This window comes from Brachionichthys hirsutus, chromosome 20 (genome assembly GCF_040956055.1).
Source record: "Brachionichthys hirsutus isolate HB-005 chromosome 20, CSIRO-AGI_Bhir_v1, whole genome shotgun sequence".
NCBI classification, from domain to species: Eukaryota; Metazoa; Chordata; class Actinopteri; order Lophiiformes; family Brachionichthyidae; genus Brachionichthys; species Brachionichthys hirsutus.
Window position 1 is genome coordinate 10,124,546 of NC_090916.1, and position 12,980 is coordinate 10,137,525.

Here is a 12,980-nt window from a genome sequence, read left to right on the forward strand (position 1 = left end):
GCAGGGACAGATTCTTGCTCCAGCTTGATGCCCTGTGTTCACCACAAACCCTGATAAATGCTCCAGCATTTGGAGCGGCCCATCTTCTAACACACCTGTCTACACCTGAGCCAGGTTACAAGGACACAGACTAGGACAGAACAACAGAAGAGAAACAAGGAAACAAGGACACAGACTAGGACAGAACAACAGAAGAGAAACAAGGAAACAAGGCCACAGACTAGGACAGATTGGTTCGTGAGAGTACGGACAAGCGACATTTAAAGCATGTTTTTTCCAGGTTTATCACAAACGTGTGAACAGGAAATCAGCAGAGCCTTCCAGACCTCAGAGGGTTAACTCTTACATCTTCTCCTTGAAATGTTCTGAAATGGTGTCGTCTAATAATAGATGAGCTGGGTTGAAATAAGGAAGTGCTGCAGGAACAGCAGGTGCTTGAGCAGATAGGGCTAGTGCTAACATGCTAGCATGTATTCTACTTCCAGTTCCAGCTTGTGATTGGCCACAGAAAGATAAAGATCCCTTCTGGAATTTAAATATCTTCACACGCTTGCTTGTCAGCAGCATTTCTGCTCAAGCTGTCGTTCATCTAAGAGAGGAGTGTGAAAAATGAAGACCGACCAATCAGAAGAGCTGAATGTCTAAATGTGTGGGCTGTGAACACAGCATGTGTGTAGGAGGTGCCACAGGATGTGTGTGTTTGTGTGTAGGGACTAGGGAGGGGGGGTTACTATATTAACTAACCCAGTTACACAACGGAAACCCTGCAAACCAAAGGCAGAGCGTCTGGTAATACTGCTGTTACCAGTAACACCAGTATTACCAGTAGTACCATAAATAAAAATAAATTACTCCACAGATGCAAAAGACAATAAATTATAAAGACACATAGTTTGTACAACGTAGGTGGACAAAAAAGGGTGTTACCAGTAGTACCAGTAGTACCAGTAGTACCAGCAGCAGAGCGTCTGGTGCTGCTGGTTACCAGTAACACCAGTAACACCCCCCCCCCCCCCTCCTTCTGTCCACCTCACTTCCTGCTGGTTTCTGCAAGCTGTTGTGGAAAATGTAATGAACACACACGGGGCTAACGCAGTAATGGGTTCAAGACCGGCCCGGCAGCGCCGTGGAAAATATGATGCTTTCAACAGGACGCCTGTTTCCCCCTCACCCCCCCTCCTGACTGGAAACATGCTGGTCTCACAGCTTCAGTGTATGGACCAGGACTCTGAGCCAGGACGTGCATGGACTCATCCAGACACGCACACGCACACGCACACGCACACGCACACGCACACGCACACGCACACGCACAGGAGCATTTCACTGAGGACAGACAGATTAAAGTTAAATTAAATTAATTTAAATAAAGTTTGGGAACAAGCTGTTCCTCACCTAAACCCAACACCTCCAGACCAAAGCCAACGTGTAACCATAGAAACAAGGAAGGTGATCAAACGCTAATATCCTGTCTCAGTAACGACCAGGACGTCACTTCATCATCATCAGGGTCTTCAGTTGGCTTTGACTGTCCGTCTCAGCTCTCTCTCTGCATTTGCCCGTCCCGCGGGAGCTGAACCTTCTGGGGTCTCTGCTCTCCGTGCTTGTGTAACCATATGGTCATCTCTGAACGCCCAGCATTGATGATACCAGTCTGAGAGGCGATGCTGGGAAACTGTTTCGTTAAATAAATGTCACACACCTGTCAGAGACACATGAACGATGAAGTGACACCCACAGCCACAACACTAGAGGGAGCTCAAACAACAACCTGATTACCCCCTCCTATAGGACTAATATGGGTAAATCATCTTTTTACAATACTGCCCCCTAAGGGTGGAACTGTGTGACTCCCGCCCTCAAAACATGCACCTCTTTGGCCTCCTTCAACACGGCCCTAAAAATACACCTTTTATACACCTGTTCTGCCTGTCAGGAGGAGATTTGACCCGGAATATTACAGCTCCCATTCCCTTCCTGTCGCTTTGGGTATCCTCCTCAACTCTGCAGGTATCGAACTCAATGATCCCGTTTCTCTGACTAGTCCTGCTCGGATCGGATCGTCGATGACGCCACAAACAATAACTTACATTTCTGCCCGTTTTCTGGTCATAAAGCGACTCTTTCTTCAGAGCCTTCGGGTATCATGGGCTGCCTTGTGTTACATGTTGCACTGGACCCTCACTGACAACAAGCCGATTCTGCTTTCTGAAACTTGTCTCTACTGGGGGCTTATGTTGCCATTGTTGGGTCCGGGATGGCTGCCCCGTTCTTAGGTGGAGGTTTCACGCATGCCAGATCCACCACTCCAGCACCTGTTAAAACTCGTTTAGAGTTAACTCCGCACACAGATCTCTGAGTTAGTGGAGGTTGCTGGGTCAGTGCTTGTGGCTCTCACTATGCTCTCTCTCTTTTTCCTCAGATCTGAGAACTTGGTGATCCATACTTTCCTCTAGAGACGAATGTGAACCTGGTGTATTGGGACAACTCTTGGTGATGATTGGATGGAAGGGGTAGAATTAAGGGGCACAAATAAATCCATTGCACTTTCTTCTCAGAAAAAAAAAAAAAAAGAAACTTGTCTCTCGTTACGAGTCCTCCCTTCCCTTCATGACGTCACCTCCTCAGTCTTCTCTTCCTTCTTCTGAGTCCCCCGGCACTTTTTAGCCCTTCTTTACCCTCCTTTTTTATCCTCTTTCTCTCTTCTCTAACCCTTCTGTTCTTCTCATTTTTTTTATCCAAATCATTCCCCACCTCTGTCACAATTAATCAGACAACGCTTTAATGAACTCTTCTCTGTGGCTGTTAATTAATCAGGTTTAATGAACAGTCTAAACTCATTGAAGCTGTTTCGCTGCTCGTTAGACCGTTAGCTCAGGGGCTAATGTGCCCACGGCGTGTTAGGCGCTGCGACGCCCTGACAGCGGCCCCCATCAGATGATTTCAGGTTCTAATGGGGCTGCTGAAATATTTATAGGACAGGAAGCTGAACGGAGGAGTGATGGTCAGAAGACCGATGCTGCCTTCCAGCGCCCTTCGTAGCATTGGACTCCCAACCTGGGAAACTGTGATGCTATAGAAAGCCCAGAGAGCCAGTTCAGTCTTCTTCACTTTGAGGATGTCACTGTTGATGAATATCTCTCAACAACACCCGTTAAGCCCAGTGTCATCCATGCATGCACTGATTACAGGTGCTACTGTACTGGTTGGACTGGGACCAGGAGAAACAAAACTAAAATGTGTTGATCTAACACTATCAGACCACAAATGCAGTCGAACCTTGGTTTACCTTAATCCGTTCTTTGACTCGAAACGTTTGTAAACCAAAAGAATCTTTCCCGTTTAAAGTACCGGTAAATCCATTCTCCAGCACCAGAAACATCCTTCCATCCATTTTCAGCCGCTTATCTGGGCAGCAGCCTTTTTAAAATATAAGCAAGTATTAAAATCTGATGATTGGGAGTATTTTCAGAAGTCTTCTATGAGCAAAAAAGAATTTCTAAAAAAACTAAAAGTCAAGACATTTCCAGCTTGAACTCGTCGCTGCTGGTTCTCAAACCTCTGACATCATTAAACATTGAATTTTCATCAAATCCCAACAAATGCATATGTAACGGAGATAAAAGGGTTAAATTCCACTTGTCAGTCAGACTTGTGTTGTGGTAGCGCCCCTGGTGGTCACGGGAGCGTATAAGGCCTGCAGACGAGGCGTGCTCGGCGCCATTGTGATGGCGGATCGGCCGAGGTAAGGCCACGGGTGCGGTGCGTCTGCAGGTTTTCTATGTTCTCGTGGTTAATACGTATTATTACTCCCTCCGTAGCTGCTGCGCCACCGCGAGTGTCCCGGGTGTGTCTGACCCGAATAAATGTCGTTGCACAGATAAATGGATCCCGTGTCTTGGTTGTACGTCACGAAACACACAACGCAGAGTCAACCACGTTACACATAGTTCAAAAACCAGTTCAAAACCAGTCATCCCAGACCTGCAGGTACCCGTCCTGCATGGGCCACAGTTCAGCCCGTCTGGACATGGGGAGCGCTTTCAAGCTGAGTCAAACTGAGTCAGTGGTGGGTTTCTGGGAAAGGGTTGGATCAGGAGGACCACACAGCTCCAGATACTGGGCTAGCAGTCAATGTTGATGTTGAGTTCAACAGCTAAGGACCAAACCAGCTCTCTGTATGTTGCAGGTCTGAGTTTGACCCAAACTTTACCGGACCTCTACCTCAGGGTTACCCCCCTGAACTTTACCGGACCTCTACCTCAGGTTTACCCCCCTGAACTTTACCGGACCTCTACCTCAGGTTTACCCCCCTGAACTTTACCGGACCTCTACCTCAGGTTTACCCCCTGAACTTTACCGGACCTCTACCTCAGGTTTACCCCCCTGAACTTTACCGGACCTCTACTTCAGGGTTACCCCCCTGAACTTTACCGGACCTCTACTTCAGGGTTACCTCTGAACTTTACCGGATCTCTACCTCAGGGTTACCTCTCTGAACTTTACCGGACCTCTACCTCAGGTTTACCCCCCTGAACTTTACCGGACCTCTACCTCAGGGTTACCCCCCTGAACTTTACCGAACCTCTACCTCAGGTTTACCCCCCTGAACTTTACCGGACCTCTACTTCAGGGTTACCTCTCTGAACTTTACCGGACCTCTACCTCAGGGTTACCTCTGAACTTTACCGGATCTCTACCTCAGGGTTACCTCTCTGAACTTTACCGGACCTCTACCTCAGGTTTACCCCCTGAACTTTACCGGACCTCTACCTCAGGTTTACCCCCTGAACTTTACCGGACCTCTACCTCAGGTTTACCCCCCTGAACTTTACCGGACCTCTACCTCAGGTTTACCCCCCTGAACTTTACCGGACCTCTACCTCAGGTTTACCCCCTGAACTTTACCGGACCTCTACCTCAGGTTTACCCCCCTGAACTTTACCGGACCTCTACCTCAGGTTTACCCCCTGAACTTTACCGGACCTCTACCTCAGGTTTACCCCCCTGAACTTTACCGGACCTCTACCTCAGGTTTACCCCCCTGAACTTTACCGGACCTCTACCTCAGGTTTACCCCCTGAACTTTACCGGACCTCTACCTCAGGTTTACCCCCTGAACTTTACCGGACCTCTACCTCAGGTTTACCCCCTGAACTTTACCGGACCTCTACCTCAGGGTTACCCCCTGAACTTTACCGGACCTCTACCTCAGGTTTATTCCCCTGAACTTTACCGGACCTCTACTTCAGGTTTACTCCCCTGAACTTTACCGGACCTCTACCTCAGGTTTATTCCCCTGAACTTTACCGGACCTCTACTTCAGGTTTACCCCCTGAACTTTACCGGACCTCTACCTCAGGTTTACCCCCTGAACTTTACCGGACCTCTACCTCAGGTTTACCCCCTGAACTTTACCGGACCTCTACCTCAGGGTTACCCCCTGAACTTTACCGGACCTCTACCTCAGGTTTATTCCCCTGAACTTTACCGGACCTCTACTTCAGGTTTATTCCCCTGAACTTTACCGGACCTCTACTTCAGGTTTACCGCCCTGAACTTTACCGGACCTCTACCTCAGGTTTACCCCCCTGAACTTTACCGGACCTCTACCTCAGGTTTACCCCCCTGAACTTTACCGGACCTCTACCTCAGGTTTATTCCTCTGAACTTTACCGGACCTCTACCTCAGCTTTACCCCCTGAACTATACCAGTCCCCTGCCTTAGGTTTACCCCCTGAACCTCTCCAGAGCTGGAGGGACTTTTGTTTCAGGGGACATTAATAATATTCTGAACTTGGCCCAGTGATGAGCCTATCCCACCCAAAGTGGGGCTCCAGCCCCTTTACATATCCATGCAGAAAATGCTCACATCCAACTGTGTTTCCAAAAGTCACACCATGAATACACATCACAGTGTTCACTCACGGTAGTAGCGCCACCTGTTGGCAACAGGAAGTAAGCCTTGTGTGACACACGTCTTCATGAAAATCACATAAAGGACTGCAGTGAAACTGTCACACACTGCGACAGGCACTTAGCTCAGTTAGCTTAGCATTGTTATAAGCCTCGTATCCCATAGGAGACCAATGAAAAGCAGCAACAGACTGGAGACAGAAATAGAGTGAGAGTCTAAAGATAATAATGAGAGATGCGAGCAGCCAGGTTCTATTTTTATCACGTTGTGTCTCCAATGCAAAGTGTGTCATCCACCTGCCAACAGTGTGTATGACACTATGTGTGTGTGTTTGTGTGACTGCGTGCGTGTCTTTATTACCGTGGTTCCGATTCTGGGTTATCTGTCAGCACTGATTAAAACATCACAAAATAAGAGCAGGGGAGAGAGAGAAAAGAGAAGAGACGTGGAACATAATGATGGAGGGAGAAACAGTTGGGGTGAGGAAAAAGAACAATCAAAGGGGTGACAAGAAAAAAAGACATACAAGTCCCAAAGAAAGAGAGCAGACGAGATGGAGGGATAAGGACCGAAGAAAAGAAAAGAGGGAGTGAGTCAGAGAGAAAGGAACATGGATAGACATGTGAGATTAAAAAAAAAAAGAAAAGGCAGAGAAGTGTGATGGGTGAAATGAATTCATATGGTTTGTTGTGACTCCTTTCTAACTGTCTACAACCCAGGTTACCCATAACTGTTGGGGGCTGCTGACTGTTTCCATGACAACATGGAACTTTCAGGCATCATCATTGATTGGCAGATGAGGGACATCTTAAAGATTTGAATGAGGAGCAGTCTTCTTCCCTCCTCTGTCACTTTTAACCGACAAAGAAGTCATCACATGACAATGATGATGAAGTCCGTTCTCATTGGTCGACCGTGGATGATGTCAGACCTTTAAAGGGAAATTCCACCAGTGGACAGCCTCATTCGGGAGACTGGCTCCTGCATTTTCACAGCTTTCCTCCTGCTCAAAACTCCGACTGCAACTTCAGCGCAGTCAGCTGATCTGTGGCATCACTCAAAATCTGCTGCAATCAATGAGTTTGATCGAGAGACCCACAGAAGCTACCCCCCCCCCCCCCCCATTCCATTCCATTCCATTCCATTCCATAAAGCTAATGAATTAGTTGATCAGAACCACATCTGTGATGAGGAGCCCTGCGTGCTAACGGCTAATTGATAGGACGAGTAAGTAGGTAACTACTTACTCGTCCTATCCCAGCTGACTTCACTACAAAGCTCTGATTGGATGATGACTTACCTTCCAGTCTAAAAGAAGTGACTGGATAAAATCACAGGTTGGCCCTTCTGCAGGTCTACAACGGTATGTCCAGACGGCCGTCCATCTTCCATCCAGATTGTAAATCTCAACTCATGGTTTGAATGACGTTTCACACCGTGAACCTGGAGCCTCCTCCATAGCAGTCGAGTGTGGAAAGAATGAGGAAAAACTCAGGGCAGGGAAGATGACAAGCAACGAGGTCACCAGTTGGACCAAACCCACAACATCTGGAATACATGGCTGCAGTCTGGGAAATCACTCGCAGCCCATCGCTGGAAACACGTCTGCAACTGGTCGCCACGGAACCGTCTAGCACGTAGACCGACGCTGGGAACGCCATCTGACACAAACACGAGCAGACGAGCACAGCAAGGGGAACCAGAGGGTCGCCGGTTCAAATCACGGCCCAGACAAAAATAAGGAGTGAGGACTAGTGGCTGGAGAGGCCCGTTGTCCGTGGCGGCCCCTTCACCCTGTGGCCCCTCGGCATGTTAAGGGGCCCTACGTATATGCCTGTGTGCTGTGGACTGTTTACAGGGGGCCACTATATGGCATGTTTCACTGTGTGCGTTTGTACTGTGTGTATTTGCATATAAAAAGATGTAAGATTTTTAAGACCAGCCTTTATCAAAACAAAAACACAAACCTTTAACCCTTTAAACTTAAACCCAATCCTAAATATTTTTATTCTTTGTCGTGATTAATGAATTAATGAAGATGAAGCAACGAGACATTCCCATATCTGAAAACAGATTCCAGATCAGAAAACGTTGATGTGCAGAACAATTTCCTTGTCAGAAGGAGAGGGGATGGAAAAAGTCCTGTTTATATTCCACTGTTAAGCCTTTGGACACACACACACACACACACACACACACAGACCACGGAGGAATTTCCTAGTTTCATATAAAACTGATAATGGGATGTGTCCCAGCGGGAGTGGAAAATCAGAGGTGACTTACGAGCCTCCACATTCCAACCTCTGTAACTAACACACACACACACACACACACACACGCACACACACACACAGCACCTCTGGGACAAAAAGTAGACTGAAAGTTTGCAGAGAACTGTTAACTATGGGGTTTACTGCTTTCATTTTCATTTTGAAAATGTTGGAGCTACAAGTTTACTAGAGGAAAACACATCACGTCGTTATTAGTGTTCGACTGGTTTTCATACAGTTTTGATTTTGTGTTTTAATGCAACCACCCACTTGCCAGAACCTCAATAGTGCTGAAGGTCATTTGAATGTCTCAACTCTCTTCCTCTCACATCTTCAGCTACCTCCATCAAGTTAAAGCAGAAACTCCCAAAAAAGTCCTAAAAAAAACATAGTACCAGATAGTTTACGTACAAGGTGCAGTTTAATGACAAGCTATAGATGAAATATCAGCTGTTGTCCTTGTTAGTGTTAATAAGTGTTAATAAGGTGTGATCAGCAGCATCGTTAATATTGCTATCTGGACGCAGCAGGAAGTGATTGAACCATCGACCAAACTATTTCACTGTGTGAGGCTGGACTGTTTCTCCATGTGAACCTGGACTGTTTCTCCATGTGAACCTGGACTGTTTCACTGTGTGAACCTGGACTGTTTCTCCATGTGAACCTGGACTGTTTCACAGTGTGAACCTGGACTGTTTCACTGTGTGAACCTGGACTGTTTCACACTGGTGGCTTAACCTCCTATGACACACTGAGCTCCTCCCTCTCACTCCAATTATTCATGTTATAAATATATGTTAAGAATCCCTCTCTCTCTCTCTCTCTCCCCCCAGCCGGTCAGACAGATGACCGTCCACCATGAGTCTTTGGTTCTGTCCAAGGTTTCTGCCTGTTAAAGGGACGTTTTTCCTTGCCTCCGTCTCCATAGTTCTTGCTCTTGGGGGTCAAGCTGGGTTCTGTCTTTCCCTGCTAATCCTGTAAGTGCAGTTAGATAACTTCCTGTTGTGATCTGGTGTTGTAGAAATCAAATGAATTTTATTTTATTTTATTTAATTTTGCCACTTTCTGCATACTCTGTATTTGGTTTGGGTATATTAATGATATACTCGTTCATATTATTGGCTGTAAAGGCATCAGGTTGTTAATGGGAATCAGCATTTGTGTTGTTGAAGGTGTTTTTCTCCGTACCCCCCCCCCCCCGTTTCAGATATCCTGATGTAGGACATCCTCTTAACATTATGTCCTGCAGAAAATCAAGCTTTTCAACATTGCCTATTCACGTGACTCCAGAGCAACACACCTCACTGTCTAAGAATTTCTGAATGGAATTTTTTAAAGACACTTGGCAGAGCAGCAGGACGTCCCACGCTTCTGTCTGAGTCTGTTGCATCTCTATTCTATGTTGCCCTCAGTCCAAGAAGGCCACAGCTCTGGTGGGTTTGTCTCTGATGACAGTAAAACGTCTTCATTGTCAGGACCTTCAGAGTCAGCAGCTGTGGCTGGACTTCCTGTTTTCACTGATTCACAGCAGAAATGTGCTCCGCAGAGCAGGGAAAACCCGAACCCCACTGACGCTGACCTCCAACTCGAGAGACTCATCCCAGCACATCCGTGAAATGCTTTCATCGCTTGCAGCTGGGATTACTGTAACACTATATTTGAGGGTTGTCTCGGCCAGCAACGGTCCAGAAGATCATAATAACGAACTAGTGTGATATATATATTTAAGTAGCCTCATTGTATCTGCATGTCATCAATACCCGACTGTCAAATCAAATACAAAAACTTTGTCAAGATTTATCGTCACTGCCGTGCAAGATGAAATGTGTGGGCTCCATGCAGCACTACCATCAGCAACCACCAGGAGCAGTAGAGCAATAATTCCAGGAAGCCATCTCAACTGTCTATTGACATGAGGAAGAACGAGCGTAACGAAACAAACTCTCCACTCATGTTGATCAATAATCGACACTGTAATAACCCTGTAATAACCCTGTAATAACCCTGTAATAACCCTGTCTGCTACTTTCACATCACAGCATCTGTTCCTCCCCTTCTCTATAGAACTTATATAAGTCATTGCATTGTTAGAAACAGATGTTTGTGTGTGTGTACACAATTGTTCATTACACACACACACACACACACACACACACACACACACAGTGTGTATGATAGAAACTAACCTGGCCGTCTCTTTCTTGCTTTCTGCTTTTCGCCGATATTAGCCCCCCTGTTTTCATACTCTCTTCTTCCATCGCCACGGTAACAGACTGACCCAAACACACACGTACAGTCTAAACACACACACACACACACACATTCACTCTACTTTAAGCTCCCATGAAGATCAGTCGGTCAGCAGGCGTCTGTCGATCAGTGTTTACATCCAAGCATGCTCAGTCACTCACTGGGCAAACGTGTGTGTGCGTGTGTGTGTGCGCGTGCGTGTGCGTGTGGGAGCCCTGGAGAAACACTCCTCCACCCACAGGAGTGTAAAACCCAGTGACGCACAGCCAGAAATAGATGGGGGGGCCCCCGCTGGGATGATGACGGACAACATGTGCAGCACTTTACCAATGACAAACTCGCTGTTAATAAATGAGCAGGTCCAGGTTCACACACACACACACACACACACACACACACACACACACACACACACACACACACACGCACAGTCCTTTATGTGTTCATTAATGCTTCATCATGTTCAGAAGAAATGATTCAAAAATACACCAGAATCTGAACCAATAACGTCTGTTCCGTGACCTCCTGCAGTCCAGGTTCACACATTGAAAGCGTCCGGCTAAAGCAGCTCTCCTAACAATAACTCCTGAGGTGATGTCACACATCCATGAGGGCAGAGCCTAAATCAGAGACAGGGATTGGTTCCTTGTGACCCGTGTGCCGTTTTTCTTCTGACACTCGAATGGAGAAGGTGATTTCCTCTTCTCCATGTTTCCTGCATTAATATTTATTGATTATATATGGCTAGAGGCGACCCAGTGGGGCTCGTTTTCTTTGCCGTGTGTCTCAGTGTCTCTGTTGTCTTAGTTGTTTTGTCAACTAATACGGTTTCCCTGTATTTCCGTACTGGAAAGTCGTATTTTTGAGCAGTACGGCGTACTGTGGATATTAGTATGGGAAATCTGTAAATACTGGAAAATGATAAATTACGTAAGGATTCTGATAAACGAAGCAGCGAAAGGAAAAGTTAGCAGACGAAGTCTCAGTGGGTTGGGCCTAAAGGGGCGGGGCCTGTCTGAGGCTTTAGCAGAATTGCATTCAGGGATTGGATCTAATAATCTACTGCGTGTATAAAGCTGGATTCCACACGGATGTAGACGTGAGGTGTGATGTCACAGCTGTGGGGGTGTGATCTGCTTCACGCTGCCTTTGGGACGAGAACCCGATCAAATCTGCTTTGGTTAAACTTTAGGAAACAAAGGTTCAGACCAAGCAGTTCCTCCAACAACTAAAGACCTTCAACAGCCATTTCCTCCCCCAATGGGAACGCTGAAGTGACGTCAGCTGACTGGTGGTCACGATAGCAACATCTATATTTCATCCAGCGACTGTAAGGTAAGGTAAGGTAAGGTAAGGTAAGTAAGGTTACTTTATGAACTCTGCGCATGCGCCCGGGCAATGTGGGTGAAGTGTCTTGCCTAAGGACACAACGACAGTGTACACATGTGCCTGAGCCGGGAATCGAACCGCCAACCCTCTCAACCACTGCGCCACCGGCGCCCCAGAAAGACAAGTGAAACATTTCACACATGTTTTTAAAACTGAAGGGTGAAGATGCTTTGCCTCATGTTCGACCAATCAGAGAACCGTGAAGGACGCAGTTCTTTCTTTCTTTCTTTCTTTCCCTCGTTCACCCACTCCTTTCTCTTCTTTTTGCCTCTCTCCCATCACATGTCTTCTCCTCTAATCTTTTCTCATCCCTCCTCCAGGTTTGAGCCTCTCAGGTGATCCACAGGATCAATGAGCGGCGTCATCGACGATGTGAACAGTCAAGCAGAAGGATGCGGTCAGGAACGCAAAGCCTTCCAGAGGCTACTACTGCAACTACGTTTATGTATTTGTACCTGCTGTTCGGTACCAGGAGGAGCTCCTCAGACCCATTGTGGGACCAGATGCTGCTGCAGGGGCCCCTGGGCTCTGCAGACCCTAACACGAGATCATGTGACTCCCAGCGACCTACAGGTTGCCAAGGAGACAGAAGACCCACTGGCCAATGGCAGCAAGAAAGACTGAATGTTGACCTTAAGCTCTACGGCCCTTAAAAGTTGAACAATCAGTGCAGGGTGACCCTGAACGTTTGACCTCTGACCTCTCACGTGACTACGACGTGTTAAAGGACGAGGCCTTTTCTCTGCCCTCCCCTCGAAAAAAGACAGAGATGGAGCAGCGCCAGCCGTAAGTCACACCCTCCCTGACGGGGCCCCGAGACGGAGACACGTCATGGAACATTCCCGGAACCAGCCAGGCCCCACCCACCATCCGCTCGCCCTCTCTCTCTCTACAACACGAGATCAGATTAAAACTGGTCAGATCGATCGGAGATCAAATACACAGTATCGATTATTGGAGATTATTGATTATCCAAACATTCTAGGATGATCCAAATTATTGACAGCGAGATTCTGAGCGACAAATGAGCAGAGGTTCAAGCTGAAATCACAACATCACACCTCCACCTTCACGTGTCCACCAGCCCCCCCCCCGCAGACAGACAGGACATTACGTAACGTGGGTATCCCCCTCCCCCTCCTCCTTACCTTCCG